Source organism: Anolis carolinensis, unplaced genomic scaffold (assembly GCF_035594765.1).
Source record: "Anolis carolinensis isolate JA03-04 unplaced genomic scaffold, rAnoCar3.1.pri scaffold_14, whole genome shotgun sequence".
NCBI classification, from domain to species: Eukaryota; Metazoa; Chordata; class Lepidosauria; order Squamata; family Dactyloidae; genus Anolis; species Anolis carolinensis.
The window spans coordinates 2,236,651-2,261,023 of NW_026943825.1; the positions used below are offsets into that span (position 1 = coordinate 2,236,651).

The window sequence follows — 24,373 nt, forward strand, 5'->3', positions numbered from 1 at the left end:
TGATGTTTAATAGGCTTCTCCTTTATCCTTCCTTATATTCGCTTATCCAAGGTTCTGCCGGCCTGTTTAGCTTGGATAAGTGAGACTCTACTGTACTTCAAATGCTTTGCATGGTCAGACCCAAATACCAAAACAGCTTTTCAAAATAAAGGCCCCTCTGGAACTATTAACATCATTTAGGAATTAAACATTAACATCCCGGTCCTGACCTGCATTAATTGGGACCGCAAAACAGCGGTCATTGGACGTAAACGTTTTGAGCGCTTGCTCTGGAAGAGGAATGCTATTCCCTTTCTCCTTTCCATTTCTCCCTCACTTGACAAGGTAGCGATGGCTACAAACCACAATGTTTAAAGCAGGGGTCCTCAAACTTTTTAAGTGGCCCCTCAGATTGTTGAGGGGCCGAATTATCATTAAAAAAAATACAAACAAATTCCTATGCACATTCTTATTTGTAGTGCAAAAAAAAAAACCCAACAACATTTATTTATTTATTTATTTATTTATTTATTTACTACATTTATACCCCACCCTTCTCACCCCGAAGGGGACTCAGAGCGGCTTACAAGTTGTATGCACATACAATATATTATATTATTAGCATAGCACAATATTAACATTATATATTACTATATTGTACTAGACCACTATACCGTAATATTATTAGAAATATTACATCTATATATATAAAAGAGTGATGGCATCACGGCAGCAGACAAAACAACAAAAGTAAAAACCCCACAACCTGGAAAATTGACAGCACAACCCCTCATCCATGCCTCTAGGTTGATACAACAAAAAGAAAAGAAAAATAAAGTCCTAATTAGAGGGAGAGGAATAATTGTTTTTATCCAATTGCTGCCAGTTAGGAGGCTAAGCTCTGCTCATTTGGTCTCCTAGCAACCCACTCAGCTAAGGGGACTCTTTACCTTAACTACCACCAATTCCTCAATACTTCATTTCCCATACCACCATACTTCGCCACAGCAACACGTGGCCGGGCACAGCTAGTTTGATATATAATATATAATTAATATTATTATATTATAAAATATTATTATATTGTATTATTATTATTAGCCACCCTGAGTCCCCTATTGCAGGGGTCCCCAAACTAAGGCCCGGGGGCCGGATGTGGCCCTCCAAGGTCATTTACCTGGCCCCCGCCCTAAGTTTTATAATATAATATTTTATATCAGTTTTAATAATATAATATACAGTAGAGTCTCACTTATCCAAGATTAACTGGCCAGCAGAACCTTAAATAAGCGAAAATCTTGGATAATAAGGAGGGATTAAGAAAAAAGCCTATTAAACATAAAATTACATTATGATTTTACAAATTAAGCACCAAAACATCATGTTTTGCAACAAATTGACAGAAAAAGCAGTTCAATACACAGTAATGTTTTGTAGTAATTACTGTATTTACGAATTTAGCACCAAAACATTGCAACATTTACAACAAAAACATTATTATCCAAGACTGTCTTGGATAATACAGAACCTTGGGTAAGTGAAGCTTGGATAAGTGAGAGACTACTGTATTGTATATACATATAATATTGATAAAAATATTATAATGTTATACAATAGAATACTAATAATAATACAATATAATAATATTAATTATATGTTATATATTACATATATTATTACAGTCTAGTGGTATAGTTCACTATAGTAATATATAATGCTAATATTGTTTTCATTTTTAAATACTGTATTGTTCTTTCATTGTTGTTGTTGTTTTGCACTACAAATAAGACAAATATGCAGTGTGCATTTGTTTGTATTTTTTTTTTCAAATGATAATTCGGCCCATGAACAGTCTGAAGGATTGTGGACCGGCCCTCTGCTTAAAAAGTTTGAGGACCCCTGCCCTATTGGGTGAGAAGGGCGGGGTAGAAATACTGTAATAAATAAATAAATATTATATTGTATCTATATATATAAAAGAGTGATGGCATCATGGCAGCGGACAAAACAACAAAAGTAAACACCCCACAACCTCAAAAATTGACAGCACAACCCCTCATCCATGCCTCTAGGTTGATACAACAAAAAGAAAAGAAAAATAAAGTCCTAATTAGAGGGAGAGGAATAATAGTTTTTATCCAATTGCTGCCAGTTAGAAGGCTAAGCTCTGTTCACTTGGTCCCCTAGCAACCCACTCAGCCCAGGGGACCCTTGACCTTAACTACCACCAATTCCTCAATACTTTATTTCCCATACCACCAGACTTCGCCAGAGCAACGCGTGGCCGGGCACAGCTAGTTACATTATAATATTATTATCAATATCATATGTATGTATTATCAATATTATATGTGTACACAATATATTGTGTATATCGTGTATATTACATTATTAGGATTGCACAGTATTAGTAAATTAAAGAACAATACAATATTTAAACATAAAAACAATTTTAACCAACATATTGAGTAAACCTATCAGGATTTCAATGGGAAGTGTGGGCCTGCTTCTGGCCAATGAGAGTCAAGTTAAGTAGGATTGTTGTTGTTGTGCCTTCAAGTCATTTCGGACTTTGGGCGAGCCTAAGTCTAAAACTGAGGGCGGGGGCCAGGTAAATAACCTTGGAGGGCCACATCCAGCCCCCGGGCCTTAGTTTGGGGACCCCTGATTTAAAGGTTGCCCAGGAACATCATGCGAAGAAGAAATGCATTATGATCCACCAAGTAACTCAAAGCGCTCTCCTCTGACCCAGTTGTCTCTCTGCTCTTCCTGATTGGTCCAAAATGGAAATCCCAGGTGCAGGACAAGCTACTCCACTTAAACATTAGGAAGAACTTTCTAATTGTAAGAACTGTTCAAAAGACGGAAACGACGTCTTGGAGAGTGGTGGAGTCGCCTTCTCTTAAGCAGAGGCTGAATGGCCATCTGTTGGGAGGGATTTGATTGTGTTTTCCTGCATTGCAGGAAGAAGTTAGACACTGAACTCTTTGATTCTAGGATCACGAGGGGTTGTATTTTTGAGAAAGGAGTGATAGATGTCCTTCTTCTATCCTATTCAAGAAGGGAAAAAAGGACGACCCAAACAATTACCATCCGGTCAGCCTCACATCAATACCAGGCAAGATTCTGGAAAAGATCATCAAGGAAGTGGTCTGCGAACACTTAGAAACAAATGCAGTCATTGCTAATAGTCAACACGGATTTACCAAAAACAAGTCATGCCAGACTAATCTGATCTCTTTTTTCGATAGTTACGAGTTGGGTCGATACAGGGAATGCTGTGGATGTAGCGTACCTGGATTTCAGTAAGGCCTTCGACAAAGTCCCCCACGACCTTCTGGCAAGGAAACTAGTAAAATGTGGGCTAGACAAAACTACGGTTAGGTGGATCTGTAATTGGCTAAGCGAACGAACCCAAAGGGTGCTCACCAATGCGTCGTCTTCATCATGGAAAGAAGTGACAAGTGGAGTGCCGCAGGGCTCCGTCCTGGGCCCGGTTCTGTTCAACATCTTTATTAACGACTTAGACGAAGGGTTAGAAGGCACGATCATCAAGTTTGCAGATGACACCAAACTCGGAGGGATAGCTAACACTCCAGAAGACAGGAGCAGAATTCAAAACGATCTTGACAGACTAGAGAGATGATTGGCCGAAACTCACAAAATGAAGTTCAACAGGGACAAATGCAAGATACTTCACTTCGGCAGAAAAAATGGAAATCAAAGATACAGAATGGGGGACGATGCCTGGCTTGACAGCAGTGTGTGCGAAAAAGACCTTGGAGTCCTCGTGGGGAAGAAGTTAAACATGAGCCAACAATGTGATGCGGCTGCTAAAAAAGCCAATGGGATTCTGTCCTGCAACAATAGGGGAATCGCGTCTAGATCCAGGGAAGTCCTGCTCCCCCTTATTCTCTTCTGCCTTGGTCAGACCACACCTGGAATCACACTGGGTCCAGTTTTGGGCACCGCAGTTGAAGGGAGATGTTGACAAGCTGGAAAGCGTCCAGAGGAGGGAGACTAAAATGATGAAGGGTCTGGAGAACAAGCCCTATGAGGAGCGGCTTAAAGAGCTGGGCATGTTTAGCCTGCAGAAGAGAAGGCTGAGAGGAGACATGATGAGAGCCAGGTACAAATACGTGAAGGGAAGTCCTAGGGAGGAGGGAGGGAGCTTCCTTTCTGCTGCCCTGCAGACTAGGACACAAGGGAACAAGGGCTTCAAACGACAGGAAAGGAAGGAGATTCCACCTGAACATCAGGAAGAACTTCCTCACTGTGAGAAGCTTATTTGTTGAGTTGTTGAAGATGGCGAAAACAGAAGAATGGCCTTCTTCAGGGGAGCGTGCTTGCTCCATCAGTGTTCAACATTTGCACAAATTCTGGCCACTGCCAGAAAGGACAGAGAGTTTCATCCATGCTGACGATCGTGCCATCACCGCTCAAGCAGGGAGCTTGGAAATAGATGAACAGAAGTTTTAGGTGATCTTACTGTCTATTACATGGAAAACCAGCTGAATCCTAATCCATCTCAAATGCAGACGTGTGCTTTTCACCTTCACAACAGACAAGTTTCTCGAACTCTGAGGATTCTCTGGGAAGGAATCCCACTGGAGCATTGCAGCACAACAACATACCTGGGACTCACCCTGGACCGAGCTCTGACTTACAAGAAACACTGCTTTTCCATCAAGCAAAAAGTGACTGCTAGAGATAATATCATATGAAAGCTGACTGGCACAACCTGTGGATCACAACCAGATACAGTGAGGACATTTGGCCTTAAGTTTTGCTACTCTGCTGCTGAATACGCATGCCTAGTGTGGAATACATCTCACCACATTAAAACAGTGGATGTGGCTCTTAATGAGACATGCCACATTATCACAGGATGTCTATGCCCTACACTGCCAGAGAAATTATACTGTTTAAGACTGACATCCATTGGGAAGTAGCAGCCTGTAATGAAAGACATCTCCTGCCCATCCTTAGTTCGGATATCAGCCAGCATGCCAAGGCCTTAAATCAATCTTCCTAAGAGCTATAGAGATGCTCTCAGGGCCAGGTTTGAACAACTCGGTATTATGATGCAAACTGGTCGCTACTGTAACATCCCAAGAAATGAGAGGTTTTGTGTCTGGGGAGAACAAATAGTGGAAGATATCGAACATTTTTTGATTGACTGCCCAGCATATGCTGAACTTTGACACAGATATTTACATCCATTTCTATCTGATTTTAGGTCCCCCAACAGAAATGATCTTCTGACCGTCCTCTTGCAAGGACAAGAAAGATCCACCATAATCAGACTAAGCCTTTTTATCCTGAAAGCGATCAAGAAAGAAGAAGAATCAGGAAAATAAGATTTTGACGGCAAACAGAAGGTCAGTTGCTGTCCTTCCATCCTTTTTGCCTTGTTTTTTATTTATGTTGCACTTTGAAATGGTCATATGACTGGTCAAACAAATACATTTTTTAAAAAATTATAGAGATGCTCTCAGGAACACCTCAGCAAGTGAGAGTCCAAAAGTGGCAGACTCAATCTATTTATTATTTATTTATTTACAGCATTTATATTCTGCCCTTCTTTCTCACCCCGAAGGGGACTCAGGGCGGATCACATTACACATATAGGCAAACATTCAATGCCTTTTAACATAGAACAAAGACAAGACAAACATAGGCTCCGAGCAGGCCTTGAACTCATGACCTCCTGGTCAGAGTGATTTATTGCAGGTGGTTGCAGCTGGCTTGCTCTCCAGCCTGCGCCACAGCCCGGGCTGATACCGGATGAGAAACTCCCTCCTGAGCATAAAGAAGACTGGGCGACTTGGAAAGCGCTGAACAGACTGTGCTCTGGGACCACGAGATGAGAGTCAACCTTAAAAAATGGGGCCACAAAGTGGAGTTCACGGCATGCGAGTGTGGAGAAGAGCAAACAACAGACCACTGACTACGATGCACCCTGAGCATGCACAAGGGAGGACCTTCTCACAGCGACACCAGAGGCTCTCCAAGTGGCCAGCTTCTGGTCAAAGGAAATTTAGCATAACACTAAGTTTCTAACTTTGTGTTTTAAAATACATTATAACGGTATCCTCACAACAGATAAATAAATAGATCTGCCACATCTTTGGTACGATGGTGGCTTTAGGTGGCTTCAATTGGCACACAGGTAAGCCTGCTTTCCTCCTAAGTGTATTTTTCCCTGTTGCTGCAGAAAGATCACGCAACACACTTTGCCTTGAGCCAGTGTGGTTAAAGGATAACCTCGGAGGACTTGAAAACATTACGATCCCAATCAGTTCCTTCCTTTAGGGCAACTTGGTAGAAGTTGGAACAAGAACCAGCTTGTTAAATCCTGTGTTTGGACATCGAGGGACCAGGCCAGGGCACAGAGGCTGTTTGGAAGGTATATGACACTAGTGAGACATACAGTAAAGTCTCACTTATCCAAGCTAAACGGGCCGGCAGAACGTTGGATAAGCGAATATGTTGGATAATAAGGAGGCATTAAGGAAAAGCCTATTAAACATCAAATTAGGTTATGCTTTTACAAATGAAAACCAAAACATCATGTTAGACAACAAATTTGACAGAAAAAGTAGTTCAATACGCAGTAATGTTATGTAGTAATTACTGTACAGTAGAGTCTCACTTATCCAACACTCACTTATCCAACGTTCTGGATTATCCAACGCATTTTTGTAGTCAATGTTTTCAATATATCGTGATATTTTGGTGCTGAATTCGTAAATACAGTAATTACTACATAGCATTAATGTGTAATGAACTGCTTTTTCTGTCAAATTTGTTGTATAACATGATGTTTTGGTGCTTAATTTATAAAATCATAACCTATTTTGATGTTTAATAGCCTTTTTCTTAATCTCTCCTTATTATCCAACATATTTGCTTATCCAACGTTCTGCTGGCCCGTTTATGTTGGATAAGTGAGACTCTACTGTATTTACAAATTTAGCACCAAAATATCACGATATATTGAAAACATTGACTACAAAAATGCGTTGGATAATCCAGAATGTTGGATGAGCGAGTGTTGGATAAGTGAGACTCTACTGTATGTACAACATTCCTAGCTTTCGTGATACAGTAGAGCAGGGGTCCCCAAACTTTTTAAGCCGAGGGCCGGTCCACAATCCTTCAGACTGTTGAGGGGCCGGATTATCATTTGAAAAAAAAAATACAAACAAATTCCAATGCACACTGCACATGTCTTATTTGTAGTGCAAAACAACAACAAGAAGAACAATGAAAGAACAATACAATATTTAAAAATAAAAACAATTTTAACCAACATACATTTATCAGGATTTCAATGGAAGTGTTGTCCTGCTTCTGGCCAATGAGATAGTCAAGTTAGTTAGGATTGTTGTTGTTGTTGTGTGCCTTTCAGACTTTGGGCGAGCCTAAGTCTAAAATTTATTTATTTAATATTTATTTATTTACTGCATTTATTTACTACATTTGCATCACACCCTTCTCACCCCAAAGGGGACTCAGAGTGGCTTACAAATTATATGTACATACAATATATTATATTATTAGCATAGCACAATATTAGCATTAAATATTACTATATTGAACTATACCACTATACTGTAATATTATTAGTAATATTATATGTAATATAGAATATATAATTAATATTATTATATGGTATGATTATTAGTGTTATATTGTATTACATTATAATATGATTATCAATATTATATGTACATACAATATATTATATTATTAGCATAGCACAATATTAGCATTAAATATTACTATATTAAACTATACCACTATTACTATATTAAACTATACCACTACCACTATACTGTAATATTATTAGTAATATTATATGTAATATAGAATATATAATTAATATTATTATATGGTATGATTATTAGTGTTATATTGTATTACATTATAATATTATTATCAATATTATATGTACATACAATATATTATATTATTAGCATAGCACAATATTAGCATTAAATATTACTATATTAAACTATACCACTATACTGTAATATTATTAGTAATATTATATGTAATATAGAATATATAATTAATATTATTATATGGTATGATTATTACTGTTATATTGTATTACATTATAATATTATTATCAATATTATATGTATATACAATCTATATATATAAAAGAGTGATGGCATCACGGCGACTCACAAAACAACAATACTACAGGCCCCCCAACCTCGAAATTTGACAACACAACCCATCATCCACGGCTCTAGGTTGATACAACAAAAAGAAAGGAAAAATAAAGTCCTAATTAGAGAGAGAGGAATAATGGCTTTTAACCAGTTGCTGCCAGTTAGAAGGCTAAGCTCCTCCAACTTGGTCTCCTAGCAACCCAATAAAACATAATAAAAAACACTAAAAAATAATAAAAAACACTAAAAAATTAATACAATAAAATACTATAATAACAGAAAATAACTAAAAATAGTACAAGGAAATAACAAAATATAATAAATAAAAAGATAACTTACAATAAAATTAATTAAAAAAATACAAATAACATCAAATAAAAATTACACAACAATTTTTAACCAATACCACCACCACTTTGCCACAGCAACGCGTGGCCGGGCACAGCTAGTATATTATGTTATGAAACTGAGGGCGGGGGCCAGGTCAATGACCTCGGAGGGCCACATCCGGCCCCCGGGCCTTAGTTTGGGGACCCCTGCAGTAGAGTCTCACTTATCCAACATAAACGGGCCGGCAGAACCTTGGATAAGCGAATATCTTGCCTGGCCGCTGTGTCTATCTGGATGAGGAGGAACAAGCTGAAGATCAATCCCGACAAGACAGAGGTCCTCCTGGTCGATCGTTCGTAATCCTGACCGGGGTGTAGGGTGGCAACCTGTGCTGGACCGGGTCCCACTCCCCCTGAAGCCACAGGTCCGCAGTCTGGGAGTCTCTTGGATTCATCGCTTACGCTCGAGGCTCAGGCGTCCTAGGCGGTGTCTGGGAGGGCCTTGGCACAATTGAGACTCGTGCGCCAACTGGCCGGGGTGGTCCATGCCTTGGTCACCTCCAGACTGGACTACTGTAATGCGCTCTACGTGGGGCTGCCCTTGAAAACGGCTCGGAAGTTCCAGCTGGTCCAACGAGCGGCAGCCAGGATGTTAACTGGGGCCCCTTCCAGAGAGAGGTCAACCCTCCTGCTCAAGGAGCTCCACTGGCATACCAAAAAGGCAAACGGATTGGGGCTTGATAAAGAAGTACTTAAGAGAAAAACAAATAACGATGCTAATTTAGATAAACAATTATTAGAAATAGATCAAATGTAAGAGGATACAAAATATCTGTGTAAGACAGGGGTCCCCAAACTTTTTAATCCGAGGGCCGGTCCACAATCTTTCAGACTGTTGAGGGGCCGCATTATCATTTGAAAAAAAATAATACAAATTCCTATGCACACCGCACATGTCTTATTTGTAGTGCAAAAACAACAAGAATATAGATCCCACATGAACATGGAAAGCGCCTTAAATGTATATTTAAAGGTATAATTATGTATATTTTAATGGATATTCTTAATTTTATTGTAATTTTTAATCTTGATGGATTTTTAAATTTGATGACAACTGTTTTTAATGTGTATGGTTATACTGTAAGCCGCCCTGAGTCCCCTGATGGGTGAGAAGGGCGGGGTAGAAGTGGTGTAATAAATAAATAAATAAGAACAAGAACAATGAAAGAACAATACAATATTTAAAAATGAAAACAATTTTAACCAACATAAACCTATTAGGATTTCAGTGGGAAGTGTGGGCCTGCTACTGACCAATGAGATAGTCAAGTTAATTAGGATTGTTGTTGTTATTGTGTGCCTTCAAGTCATGTCAAACTTTGGCCGAGCCTAAGTCTAAAGTTTATTATTTATTTACTGCATTTATTTACTACATTTATATCCCACCCTTCTCACCCCGAAGGGGACTCAGAGCAGCTGTATGTACATACAATCTATTATATTATTAGCATAACACAATATTAGCATTATATATTACTATATTGAACTATACCACTATATTATTATATAATATGTAATATATAACATATAATTAATATTATTATATGGTATTACTATTAGTATTATATTGTATAACGTAAGATTATTATCAATATTATATGTATATACAATATATTATATTATTAAAACTGATATAAAAATATTATATTATAAAACTGAGGGCGGGGGCCAGGTCAATGACCTTGGAGGGCCGCATCCGGCCCCCGGGCCTTAGTTTGGGGACCCCTGGTGTAAGAGATGGAAGTCAACTCCTATTTTTTATTTTTATTTTTATTATTATTACTTGCACTAGTTGGTTTATAGCGTATTGTTATTGCTTGTGGTTTATACTGTTTTAATTGTTTTTAATTTGCCTTTTGTTTTGTTTTGTATTGTTATATTGTGTGTTGAGGCCTTGGCCTTTGTAAGCCGCATCGAGTCCTTCGGGAGATGCTAGCGGGGTACAAATAAAGTTTAATAATAATAATAATAATAATAATAATAATATTACAAGCAATCTATTTATCTTATCTATTTATGACCTATTATTATTATTATTATTATTATTATTATTATTATCATATCTCCATCTATCATCTTTATAAGGCCAAGAAGAATAACAAATCTATCTAGCTGATTATTATTATTATTATTATTATTATTATTATTATTATTATGCACTTGCCCTAGAAGCCTTATATATCACCGGTCACGTCAGCACTTTTAATCTTGTACCCATTACTCTGGCCCGGCCCAGTTCTATTGTGTTTTAGCGTATTGTTATTGCTTGTGGTTTATACTGTTTTAATTGTTTTTAATTTGCCTTTTGTTTTGTATTGTTATATTGTGTGTTGAGGCCTTGGCCTTTGTAAGCCGCATCGAGTCCTTCGGGAGATGCTAGCGGGGTACAAATAAAGTTTAATAATAATAATAATAATATTACAAGCAATCTATTTATCTTATCTATTTATGACCTATTATTATTATTATTATTATTATTATTATTATTATTATTATTATTATTATCATATCTCCATCTATCATCTTTATAAGGCCAAGAAGAATAACAAATCTATCTAGCTGATTATTATTATTATTATTATTATTATGCACTTGCCCTATAAGCCTTATATATCACCGGTCACATCAGCACTTTTAATCTTGTACCCATTACTCTGGCCCGGCCCAGTTCTATTGTGTTTTAGCATATTGTTATTGCTTGTGGTTTATACTGTTTTAATTGTTTTTAATTTGCCTTTTGTTTTGTATTGTTATATTGTGTGTTGAGGCCTTGGCCTTTATAAGCCGCATCGAGTCCTTCGGGAGATGCTAGCGGGGTACAAATAAAGTTTAATAATAATAATAATAATAATAATAATAATAATAATAATAATATTACAAGCAATCTATTTATCTTATCTATTTATGACCTATTATTATTATTATTATTATTATTATTATTATTATTATTATTATCATATCTCCATCTATCATCTTTATAAGGCCAAGAAGAATAACAAATCTATCTAGCTGATTATTATTATTATTATTATTATTATTATTATTATTATTATTATTATTATGCACTTGCCCTAGAAGCCTTATATATCACCGGTCACATCAGCACTTTTAATCTTGTACCCATTACTCTGGCCCGGCCCAGTTCTATTGTGTTTTAGCGTATTGTTATTGCTTGTGGTTTATACTGTTTTAATTGTTTTTAATTTGCCTTTTGTTTTGTATTGTTATATTGTGTGTTGAGGCCTTGGCCTTTGTAAGCCGCATCGAGTCCTTCGGGAGATGCTAGCGGGGTACAAATAAAGTTTAATAATACAGTAGAGTCTCACTTATCCAACACTCGCTTATCCAACATTCTGGATTATCCAACGCATTTTTGGAGTCAATGTTTTCAATATATCGTGATATTTTGGTGCTAAATTCATAAATACAGTAATTACTACATAGCATTACTGCGTATAGAACTACTTTTTCTGCCAAATTTGTTGTCTAACATGATGTTTTGGTGCTTCATTTGTAAAATCATAACCTAATTTGATGTTTAATAGGCTTTTCCTTAATGCCTCCTTATTATCCAACCTATTCGCTTATCCAACATTCTGCCAGCCCGTTTATGTTGGATAAGTGAGACTCTACTGTAATAATAATAATAAGGAGGGATTAAGGAGAAGCCTATTAAACATCAAAATAGGTTATGATTTTACAAATTAAGCACTGTAATTCATTGTGTTGTTGAAGGCTTTCATGGCCAGAATCACTGAATTGCTGTGAGTTTTCTGGTCTGTATGACCATTTTCCAGAAGCATTCTCTCCTGATGTTTCGCCCACATCTATGGCAGACATCCTCAGAAGTTGTGAGGTCTGTAATTCATGCTTTGTTGTTACGTGCCTTCAAGTCTTTTCAACTTATGGTGCCGCTATCACAGGTGGGAATTTGAACCTTGGTGTCCGGAACTGTAGTCCAAATCTCAAGCCAATTTTGACTCCATATTTTTCATTCATTCATAAGTCTTCCCATTTTGCAAATGCACTGGTTTGTATTGTCTCGCGGATGCGCAAACATTTCGCCCCGGGGTAGAAATCACAACACGCTCTCCGAGAAAGCATGAACAAACACAGCTGCACCCACGCTGCTAAATATATAAAAGCTTCCCGATCTCAACCCCAAAATCTCCCATTTTTTTATGGGTCAGCTCACAAAACAAGGAGGCAAAGATATAAATTCTTTAGTTCATGGAAAGGCTGTGCTCTGGAGAAAAAGAAACAGTTGGGTGCAAATCTCCAGCTTGGCTAAGGGAGAAGCAGGTTGCTAAAATTTACAGGAATGAATTGAGTTGGTTGCCAAATTACCGTATATACTCAAGTATAAGCCGAGTTTTAGGACTGAAAAAGCCCTCCTCGTCTTATACTCGAGTGAGGGTCCTGGTCGGCTTATACTTGAGTATATACAGTACAGTTATTATTTTTCTCTATTATTATTGGTATCATTACATTTATTATTTTACTCTATTATTATTGTTACTCTTACATTTATTTTACTCTATTTTTATTATTATTAATACATTTATTATTTCACTCCAATATTATTATGGTTATTACATTTATTATTTTACTCTATTATTACATTTATTATTTTTCTCTATTATTATTGTTACTCTTACATTTATTTTACTCTATTTTTATTTTTATTAATACATTTATTATTTCACTCCAATATTATTATGGTTATTACATTTATTATTTTACTCTATTATTACATTTATTATTTTTCTCTATTATTATTGTTACTCTTACATTTATTTTACTCTATTTTTATTATTATTAATACATTTATTATTTCACTCCAATATTATTATGGTTATTACATTTATTATTTTACTCTATTATTACATTTATTATTTTTCTCTATTATTATTGTTACTCTTACATTTATTTTACTCTATTTTATTATTATTAATACATTTATTATTTCACTCCAATATTATTATGGTTATTACATTTATTATTTTACTCTATTATTACATTTATTATTTTTCTCTATTATTATTGTTACTCTTACATTTATTTTACTCTATTTTTATTATTATTAATACATTTATTATTTCACTCCAATATTATTATGGTTATTACATTTATTATTTTACTCTATTATTACATTTATTATTTTTCTCTATTATTATTGTTACTCTTACATTTATTTTACTCTATTTTTATTATTATTAATACATTTATTATTTCACTCCAATATTATTATGGTTATTACATTTATTATTTTACTCTATTATTACATTTATTATTTTTCTCTATTATTATTGTTACTCTTACATTTATTTTACTCTATTTTATTATTATTAATACATTTATTATTTCACTCCAATATTATTATGGTTATTACATTTATTATTTTACTCTATTATTACATTTATTATTTTTCTCTATTATTATTGTTACTCTTACATTTATTTTACTCTATTTTTATTATTATTAATACATTTATTATTTCACTCCAATATTATTATGGTTATTACATTTATTATTTTACTCTATTATTGCATTTATTATTTTTCTCTATTATTATTGGTATTGTTACATTTATTATTTTACTCTATTATTACATTTATTATTATTGTTACCATTACATTTATTTTACTCTATGTTTATTATTATTGAAGAATTATACATTGAAGAAGATGAAAATAATGATTTGATCAGAGTTGGACACTCATACCTTAAATTACAGTTTGATGTAAAAATTCAAAAACATTTAAACTACTGATGCCTCAATTAATGTAATTTTATTGATATCTCGGCTTATACTTGAGTCAGTGTTTTTGTGGTAAAATTAGGTGCCTCAGCTTATATTCGGGTCGGCTTATACTCGAGTATATACGGTAACGTAATTTTATTGGTATCTCGGTTTATACTGGAATCAATGTTTTCCCAGTTTTTTTGTGGTAAAATTAGGTGCCTCAGCTTATATTCGGGTCGGCTTATACTCAAGTATATATGGTAATGTAATTTTATTGGTATCTCGGCTTATACTGGAGTCAATGTTTTCCCAGTTTTTTTGGTGGTAAAATTAGGTGCCTCGGCTTATATTCGGGTTGGCTTATACTTGAGTATATACGGTAATGTAATTTTATTGGTATCTTGACTTATACTGGAGTCAATGTTTTCCCAGTTTATTTTGTGGTAAAATTAGGTGCCTCGGCTTATATTTGGGTCGGCTTATACTCGGGTATATATGGTAATTTTATCGGTATCTCGGCTTATACTGGAGTCAATGTTTTCCCAGTTTATTTTGTGGTTAAATTAGGTGCCTCGGCTTATATTCCGGTCGGCTTATACTCAAGTATATACGGTAGATCCATAAATCCAATAATAATAGAGAAAATTAATAAATGTAATAATAGAGTAAAATAATAAATGTAGTAATACCAATAATAATAGAGAAAAATAATAAATGTAATAATACCAATAATAATAGAGAAAAATAATAAATGTAATAATACCAATAATAATAGAGAAAAATAATAAATGTAATAATACCAATAATAACAGAGAAAAATAATAAATGTAATAGAGTAAAATAATAAATGTAATAATACCAATAATAATAGAGTAAAATAATAAATGTAATAATACCAATAATAATAGAGAAAAATAATAAATGTAATAGAGTAAAATAATAAATGTAATAATACCAATAATAATAGAGTAAAATAATAAATGTAATAATACCAATAATAATAGAGAAAAATAATAAATGTAATAATACCAATAATAATAGAGAAAAGTAATAAATGTAATAGAGTAAAATAATCAATGTAATAATACCAATAATAGAGAAAAATAATAAATGTAATAGAGTAAAATAATAAATGTAATAATACCAATAATAATAGAGAAAAATAATAAATGTAATAGAGTAAAATAATAAATGTAGTAATACCAATAATAATAGAGAAAAATAATAAATGTAATAGAGTAAAATAATAAATGTAGTAATACCAATAATAATAGCTTAATAAGACTTTTGTTCTTTGGTCTCTGGTTTTGTCCCAGAAATCTTCTTCCTGAACAGTCTTGAGCCTGCGATCCCGGCATCGAAAAGAGTGGAAATGCCCAAAGTGATCGGACTGGTTTGGGGGAAAGTGCCATTGTACGTGCTCTTTCCTCGCCGAGTTGATAAAAAAATTCTCCCGTGGGAAGGCCGGATTTCATGGGAAATTCATCCTTAACAAAACCTCGTCTCTTTCGCTTTATCAGCTTCAGCAGGGACTGGACTTCACTAGAAAGAAAAGAAATGGATGTGTGTGTGTGTTGGTGTCAAGGGAGGCCTCTTTCTCTTTCCGTAGGAGGAAAAGCGAGGATTAGGACTTAAAATGGGACACGTTCCCGTTCAAAGAAGAGATCGAAGCCAGATAGCCTGGTCAGCGGTCAGGAGAAGGGCATGGGATTCGGCCACGAACAGACACGCTTTGAGAGTCCTCTTGCATAAGGCAAAAGCAGGGCACCAAACTGGACACTAAGGTCCCTTTTGCATTGGATAATTCAGCTCTGAATGTCGGTCAAGTACAACTCTTGTCAACCATGGTGAATTCTCTCCATTGTTCAGTTGCTGATCAATTCCTCTGTGATCTGTGTGCCATAGGAAAGGGTAGGAAAGGGTTAAGGGAGAGACAGTGGGCAGGCTCATGCCGGGCTGTGGCGCAGCTGGCTAGTAACCAGCTGCAACAAATCACTACTGACCGAGAGGTCATGAGCTCGAAGCCCGGGTCGGGTTAAGCCCCTGACCATGAAATAGCCCGGCTTGCTGTTGACCTATGCAGCCCCAAAAGACAGTCGCATCTGTCAAGTAGGGAAATTTAGGTACGCTTTATGCGGGAGGCTAATTTAACTAATTTACAACATCATAAAAACTGCCAGCAAAACACGAGGAAAGGAATGAGGAAGTACAGCCACTAGTGGACGGTGAAGCAACAGCTCCCCCTGTGGCCGGAACCGTGAAGCTGGAAAAAAATGTTAAATGCCTCTGTGTCTGTCTATATATGTTGTTTGTCTGTTGGCATTGAATGTTTGCCATATATGTGTTCATTGTGATCCGCCCTGAGTCCCCTTCAGGGCCTCCCAGGAGAGGTATAGAGGCTCAGCCCTGTTTCGGGCTCTTGGAAGGAGGCCCCGCCCCCATCCTTAGCCCCACCCTTTAGTCCTAAAAGGCCTCTCAGGAGAGATATAGAGGCTCAGCCCTGTCTCTGGCACTTGAGAAGAGGCCCTGCCCCTCCCCTGGCTCCGCCTCCGTGTCCTAATAGGTGCCATCACCGCCCCTCTAGATTGCTCCAGCGCCCACCGGGGGGCAGTAGCGCCCACTTTGGGAATCAATGATCTAGATTGAGAGAAATAACAGAGCGACTCTATTCTGGTTTGGTTAGATCTCGCTTGAAATAATTGAGTGTCTAGTTCTAGGAAAGCAAAGTTCAAGAAGCAGGGCAGTGTCCGGAGAAGGGCGACCAAAATGACCAAAAGTCTAGAAATTTGATATTGCTTTGCACCTTGGCCTGGATCTTTTGACCCAAATCGGGATTTTAATATTATTGTGTATATTGACTTTTATGACTGTTTTTAATCATGTTGAAGTTTTTACTGCTCGGTTTAATGTTTTATCTGATTTGTGCTGTCGTGTCTGGGCATGGCCCCATGTAAGCCGCCCCGAGTCCCTCCGGGGAGATGGGGCGGGATCTAAGAATAAAATTATTATTATTATTATTATTATTATCCATGTATCCCTATGAGAAGAAACGTAAGGAGATGGGGATGTTTATCTTGGGGAAGAAAAACCTGAGCGGGACATGTTTGAATATCTGAAAGCATTTCCTATAGAGGAGGAGGCAAGCTCTTTTCTCCTGTTCCAAAGCCTACAGCACTCTCCTCTCCTCCCATCCTGTAGCAAAGCAAGCTTGCTGCCTTTCCTTGTTTTACCTGCTTCCTTCTTACAACAGCCAAATATTTTTGTTTTAAAAAAAATGTCTTTTTCTCCTCTCCATCTCTCCGAATGTCTTCAGGTGAGAAAACTGATCCGTCTCTCCACAATGCTGCCTTTGTCTGCCACTTTGGGGTTCTTGTTGCCAGCCTTCCCTCCTTGTTGTTGTGTATCCAAAAATTGCATCTGGGTTTCAAGAGAAAAGCCTTGACTTTCTGCAAGCAGGATTGAGGAATTGTCTGGATGGAAGGATAGCACCACCATCTAGGTTGGAGACCACAGGGGTCATCTAGTCCAAGCCCAAGAAGTACAACCAAAGCATCATGGAGAGGGTTGTTGTATGTTTTCCAGGCTATCTGGCCATGTTCCAGAAGCATTCCCTCCTGACGTTTCGCCCACATTTATGGCAGGCATCCTCAGAGCTTCCATCCAACGTTTGGTGAAGTCCACCAGTCTATATTTGTTAGGTTCTCTTATCCAGCGTTCTGGATTATCCAACGCATTTTTGTAGTCAATGTTTTCAATACATCGTGATATTTTGGTGGTAAACTGCCAATAATAGAGAAAAATAATAAATGTAACAATGCCAATAATAATAGAGAAAAATAATAAATGTAATAATGCCGATAATAATAGAGAAAAATAATAAATGTAACAATGCCAATAATAATAGAGAAAAATAATAAATGTAATAATGCCGATAATAATAGAGAAAAATAATAAATGTAATAATGCCGATAATAATAGAGAAAAATAATAAATGTAATAATACCAATAATAATAGAGAAAAATAATAAATGTAATAATGCCAATAATAATAGAGAAAAATAATAAAGGTAATAATACCAATAATAATAGAGAAAAATAATAAATGTAATAATGCCAATAATAATAGAGAAAAATAATAAAGGTAATAATACCAATAATAATAGAGAAAAATAATAAATGTAATAATGCCGATAATAATACAGAAAAATAATAAATGTAATAATACCGATAATAATAGAGAAAAATAATAAAGGTAATAATACCGATAATAATAGAGAAAAATAATAAAGGTAATAATACCAATAATAATAGAGAAAAATAATAAAGGTAATAATGCCAATAATAATAGAGAAAAATAATAAAGGTAATAATACCAATAATAATAGAGAAAAATAATAAAGGTAATAATACCAATAATAATAGAGAAAAATAATAAAGGTAATAATACCGATAATAATAGAGAAAAATAATAAAGGTAATAATACCGATAATAATAGAGAAAAATAATAAAGGTAATAATACCGATAATAATAGAGAAAAATAATAAAGGTAATAATACCAATAATAATAGAGAAAAATAATAAATGTAATAATGCCAATAATAATAGAGAAAAATAATAAATGTAATAATGCCAATAATAATAGAGAAAAATAATAAAGGTAATAATACCAATAATAATAGAGAAAAATAATAAAGGTAATAATGCCGATAATAATAGAGAAAAATAATAAAGGTAATAATGCCAATAATAATAGAGAAAAATAATAAAGGTAATAATACCAATAATAATAGAGAAAAATAATAAAGGTAATAATACCAATAATAATAGAGAAAAATAATAAAGGTAATAATACCGATAATAATAGAGAAAAATAATAAAGGTAATAATACCGATAATAATAGAGAAAAATAATAAAGGTAACAATACCAATAATAATAGAGAAAAATAATAAATGTACCATATATTCTCGAGTATAAGCTGTCCCAAATATAAGCCAACCGAGTATAAGCCGAGGGGGGCTTTTTCAGTCTTAAAAAAAGGGCTGAAAAGCTAGGCTTATACTCGAGTATATACAGTAACTCTCAGATTAGAAGGTCCTCCTGACATCGGATACTGGAGCTCAGAAGTGAAAGGCACTCTGTCCATGCTCAGAGGTACCCTCATGATGCTTCAGCGTCCAATGCAGTTTGTGACTTATCGTTTCATGCGTCTCCTGGACCCAACCGGGCAACGGGTGCCAAGCGGCGGGAACAAGGCCCTCTTCTTTGGAGCCGCGAGTGGGTGGCTCTCCACTCCCCCTCTTCCTTAACATTTGCTTGGAGGAGATCCCAGCCACGCGTTGACATGGAACCAGAGCCACTGCCCACTGGCTGCCAAGGCAGGTGGTCAACTCAGATTTCGGATAAGGAGAGAACACCGGCCAGGATCCGCTGCCAGTACCTTCTCCCGACTTCAACCCGAAACCTATTGAAAGCTGCCCTGGCCTCCAAAGAAGGAGAGTCTATTCCTGAGCGGTGTCGTTTGGGTAGAGAAAGCTGATGACTTTGTAAAACTACAACTCCCAAGATCCCGTGTTAAACTATGTTCCTGGGTTAGAAATTATTATTATTATTATTATTATTATTATTATTATTATTATTATTATATTATTTTATTATTTCAATTATTTATACCCCGCCCTTCTCACCCGAGGGGACTCAGGGCGGCTTACAAGTGGCAATTGATGACGTTACACTGATATACAATAAACTAAAACAATTAAAACAGTTAAAACAGTCATAAAACACAATATACAAGTTTAAAACAATGCAAAGTGCTTATGCCATTTCCTAATTGGTTCTACTGTATATACTCGAGTATAAGCCTAGTTTTTCAGCCCTTTTTTTAAGACTGAAAAAGCCCCCTTCGGCTTATACTCAGGTGAGGGTCCTGGTTGGCTTATATTTGGGTCAGCTTACACTCGAGAATACAGTAGAGTCTCACTTATCCAAGCCTCTGGATTATCCAAGCCATTTTTGTAGTCAATGTTTTCAATATATTGTAATATTTTGGTGCTAAATTCATACTCTGGATTACCCAAGCAATTTTTGTAGTCAATGATTTCAATATATCGTGATATTTTGGTGCTAAATTCGTAAATACAGTAATTGCAACATAACATGACTGCGTATTGAACTACAGTAGAGTCTCACTTATCCAAGCCTCGCTTATCCAAGCCATTTTTGTAGTCAATGTTTTCAATATATCATGATATTTTGGTGCGAAATTCACAAATACACTAATTAGAACATACTATTACTGCGTATTGATCTACTTTTTCTGACAAATTTGTTGTATAACATGATGTTTTGGGGCTTAATTTGTAAAATCATAACCTAATTTGATGTTTAATAGGCTTTTCCTCAATCCCTCCTTATTATCCAAGATATTCGCTTATCCAAGGTTCTGCCTGCCCGTTTAGCTTGGATAAGTGAGACTCTACTGTATATGGTCCATTTATTATTTTTCTCTATTATTATTGGTATTATTACATTTATTATTTTTCTCTATTATTGTTGCTACTATTACATTTATTTTACTCTATTTTTATTATTATTAATAATACATTTATTATTTCACTCTGATCTTATTCTTATTACATCTATTTTTATTTCTGAAATTTACCACCCTCGGCTTATACTGGAGTCAATGTTTTCTCAGGTTTTTTTGTAGTAAAATTAAGTGCCTCGGCTTATATTCGGGTCGGCTTATACTCGAGTATATACAGTAATGTAATTTTATTGGTATCTCAGCTGATACTGGAGTCAATGTTTTTTCAGTTTATTTGTAGTAAAATTAGGTGCGTCAGCTTATATTCGGGTCGGCTTATACTCGAGTATATATGGTAATGTAATTTTATTGGTATCTCGGCTTATACTGGAGTCAATGTGTTCTCAGTTTTTTTGTAGTAAAATTAGGTGCCTCGGCTTATATTTGGGTCGGCTTATACTCGAGTATATACGGTAATGTAATTTTATTGGTATCTCGGCTTATACTGGAGTCAAAGTTTTCCCAGTTTTTTGTAGTAAAATTAGGTGCCTCGGCTTATATTCGGGTGGGCTTATACTCAATTATATATGGTAATGTAATTTTATTGGTATCTCGGCTTATACTGGAGTCAATGTTTTCCCAGGTTTTTTTGTGGTAAAATTAGGTGCCTCGGCTTATATTCGGGTCGGCTTATACTCAAGTATATATGGTAATGTAATTTTATTGGTATCTCGGCTTATACTGGAGTCAATGTTTTCCCAGGGTTTTTTGTGGTAAAATTAGGTGCCTCGGCTTATATTTGGGTCGGCTTATACTTGAGTATATACGGTAATGTAATTTTATTGGTATCTCGGCTTATACTGGAGTCAATGTTTTCCCAGGTTTTTTTGTGGTAAAATTAGGTGCCTTGGCTTATATTTGGGTTGGCTTATACTCGAGTATATACAGTAATGTAATTTTATTGGTATCTCGGCTTATACTGGAGTCAATGTTTTCCCAGGTTTTTTTGTGGTAAAATTAGGTGCCTCGGCTTATATTCGGGTCGGCTTATACTTGAGTATATACGGTAATGTAATTTTATTGGTATCTCGGCTTATACTGGAGTCAATGTTTTCCCAGGTTTTTTTGTGGTAAAATTAGGTGCCTCGGCTTATATTCGGGTCAGCTTATACTTGAGTATATACGGTAATGTAATTTTATTGGTATCTCGGCTTATACTGGAGTCAATGTTTTCCCAGGTTTTTTTGTGGTAAAATTAGGTGCCTCGGCTTATATTCGGGTGGGCTTATACTCGAGTATATACGGTAATGTAATTTTATTGGTATCTTGGCTTATACTGGAGTCAGTGTGTTCTGTTTTTTTGTAGTAAAATTAGGTGCCTCAGCTTATATTCGGGTCGGCTTATACTTGAGTATATATGGTAATGTAATTTTATTGGTATCTCAGCTTATACTGGAGTCAAAGTTTTCCCAGTTTTTTTGTAGTAAAATTAGGTGCCTCGGCTTATATTCGGGTCGGCTTATATACGGTAAGCACCACACAATTAAATAGGAAATAACACTTTCGAACCAGGAACAGATTTTTCCCCCCCAATTTGTTTTACATCGTGTTCTTGAGCCATGGCAGTTGAAGTGGTTTCGAACTGCATTCATTCTCTGATGTAGATGGTGATATTCAGTTTGGGAATACAAAGAAGGGATTCCCTGAAATGCATAGGCAAGAGGCCACTATAGCTAGAAATGTAATCCAATAATATGAACTATCAAACAGTAATTAAACCAAAATATAATCCATGTGTTACCAACGCACGTACATTCATAGAAAGTAAAACTCTATATTCAGGGTTTGTGAGTCCAATGCCAACCAGAGTTCATGTTCCACATGAAGGACTGTATAAGTCACTAATCGTGAGTCCAAATTTAAACGTCCAAGTAAGTGAATCCTTTTATGAAATCCAATGTTTTAAACAAGTCCAAGGTTACAGGGTTGTTGTGTGTCTTTCGGGCTGTGTGGCCATGTTCCAGAAGCATTCTCTCCTGACGTTTCGCCCACATCTATGGCAGGCATCCTCAGAGGTTGTGAGGTATGGAGAAAACTAAGCAAAGAGGTAAATATATATCTGTGGAAAGTCTAGGGTGAGAGAGGTCAGTGTGAATGTGTGTAGTTAATCACTTTAATTAGCATTGAAAAGCTTATCTGCTGTCTTCTTCCTGCCTCTGGGGCATCCTTTGTTTAGAGTCGTTAACTGCCCTAGGTTGATTCATGTCTGGAAATCCTCTGTTTTTAGAGTATTGCTTTTTATTTACTGTTCTGATTCTTGAGTTTTTTAATACTGGTAGCCAGATTTTGTTCATTTTCATGGTTTCTTCCTTTCTGTTGAAGTTGTCCACATGCTTGTGGATTTCAATGGCTTCTCTGTGTAGTCTGACATGATAGTTGTTAGAATGGTCCAGCATTTTTGTGTTCTCAAATAGTATTCTGTGTCCAGGCTGGTTCATCAAATGCTCTGCTATGGCTGATTTCTCTGGTTGAATTAGTCTGCAGTGCCTTTCATGTTCTTTGACTCTTGTTTGGGCGCTGCGTTTGGTGGTCCCTATGTAGACTTGTCCACAGCTGCATGGTATCCGGTAGACTCCTGCAGAAGAGAGAGGATCCCTCTTGTCCTTCGCTGACCGTAGCATTTGTTGGATTTTCTTCGTGGGTCTGTAGATGGTTTGTAGGTTGTGCTTCTTCATCAGCTTCCCTATGCGGTCAGTAGTTCCCTTGATGTATGGTAAGAACACCTTTCCTCTGGGTGGATCTTTCCCTTGACTCTCGTGGCTTGTTCTTGGCCTTGCAGCTCTTCTGATGTCTGTGGTGGAGTCTCCATTGGCCTGTAGAGCCCAGTTTAGGTGGTTGAGTTCACCTTGGAGGAGGTGAGGTTCGCAGATTCTTTGTGCACGGTCTGTCAGGGCTTTGATTGTGCTCCTTTTTTGACTTGGGTGATGGTTGGAGTTTTTATGAAGGTATCTATCTGTGTGTGTAGGTTTTCTGTAAACTGTGTGGCCCAATTGTTGATTGGGTTTGCGGATGACCAGAACATCTAGAAATGGCAGTTTTCCTTCCTTTTCTTTTTCCATGGTGAATTGGCCACATGAATTGGAACATGGCCACACAGCCCGAAAGACACACAACAACCCTGTGATCCTGGCCATGAAAGCCTTCGACAACACAAAGTCCAAGGTTAGTCGCCATCCAGACCGGTTTCGACTGTGTAGTCTTCCTCAGGTGGTGGTTATGCAGGGATGGAGAACCTCTATATCAGGGGTCCTCAAACTTATAAAGCAGAGGGCCGGTTCACAATCCTTCAGACCAGGGGTCCCCAAACTAAGGCCCGGGGGCCGGATGTCACAGACAGAACGCCACCAGATAAGATTCAACACAGTTTATTAAAGATACAGAACCAAAAATGCCCGTAAAAGACAAAGGGCTAGGCAAAGACTCGCCTTCAATATGAAAAGACACTAAAAAACAGTTCAAAAGATAAACCGGATTAAACGGGAG

The 24,373-nt window shown here is 36.2% G+C and overlaps 1 protein-coding gene across 2 annotated transcripts in view; it reads left to right on the forward strand.

The window, feature by feature from the left end:
* The window catches only part of kcnj10 (potassium inwardly rectifying channel subfamily J member 10), a 51,239-nt gene that overhangs the window by 9,384 nt on the left and 17,482 nt on the right, over positions 1-24,373 (forward strand). Inside the window, exon 2 of one of the 2 annotated variants that reach the window (XM_062965381.1) lies at positions 5,219-5,360. The exons of the other annotated variant lie outside the window; for it this stretch is intronic. The gene's annotated coding sequence lies outside the window, so the exon portion shown is untranslated. The remainder of the gene's footprint in view (positions 1-5,218; positions 5,361-24,373) is intronic. 2 annotated transcript variants of the gene reach the window in all.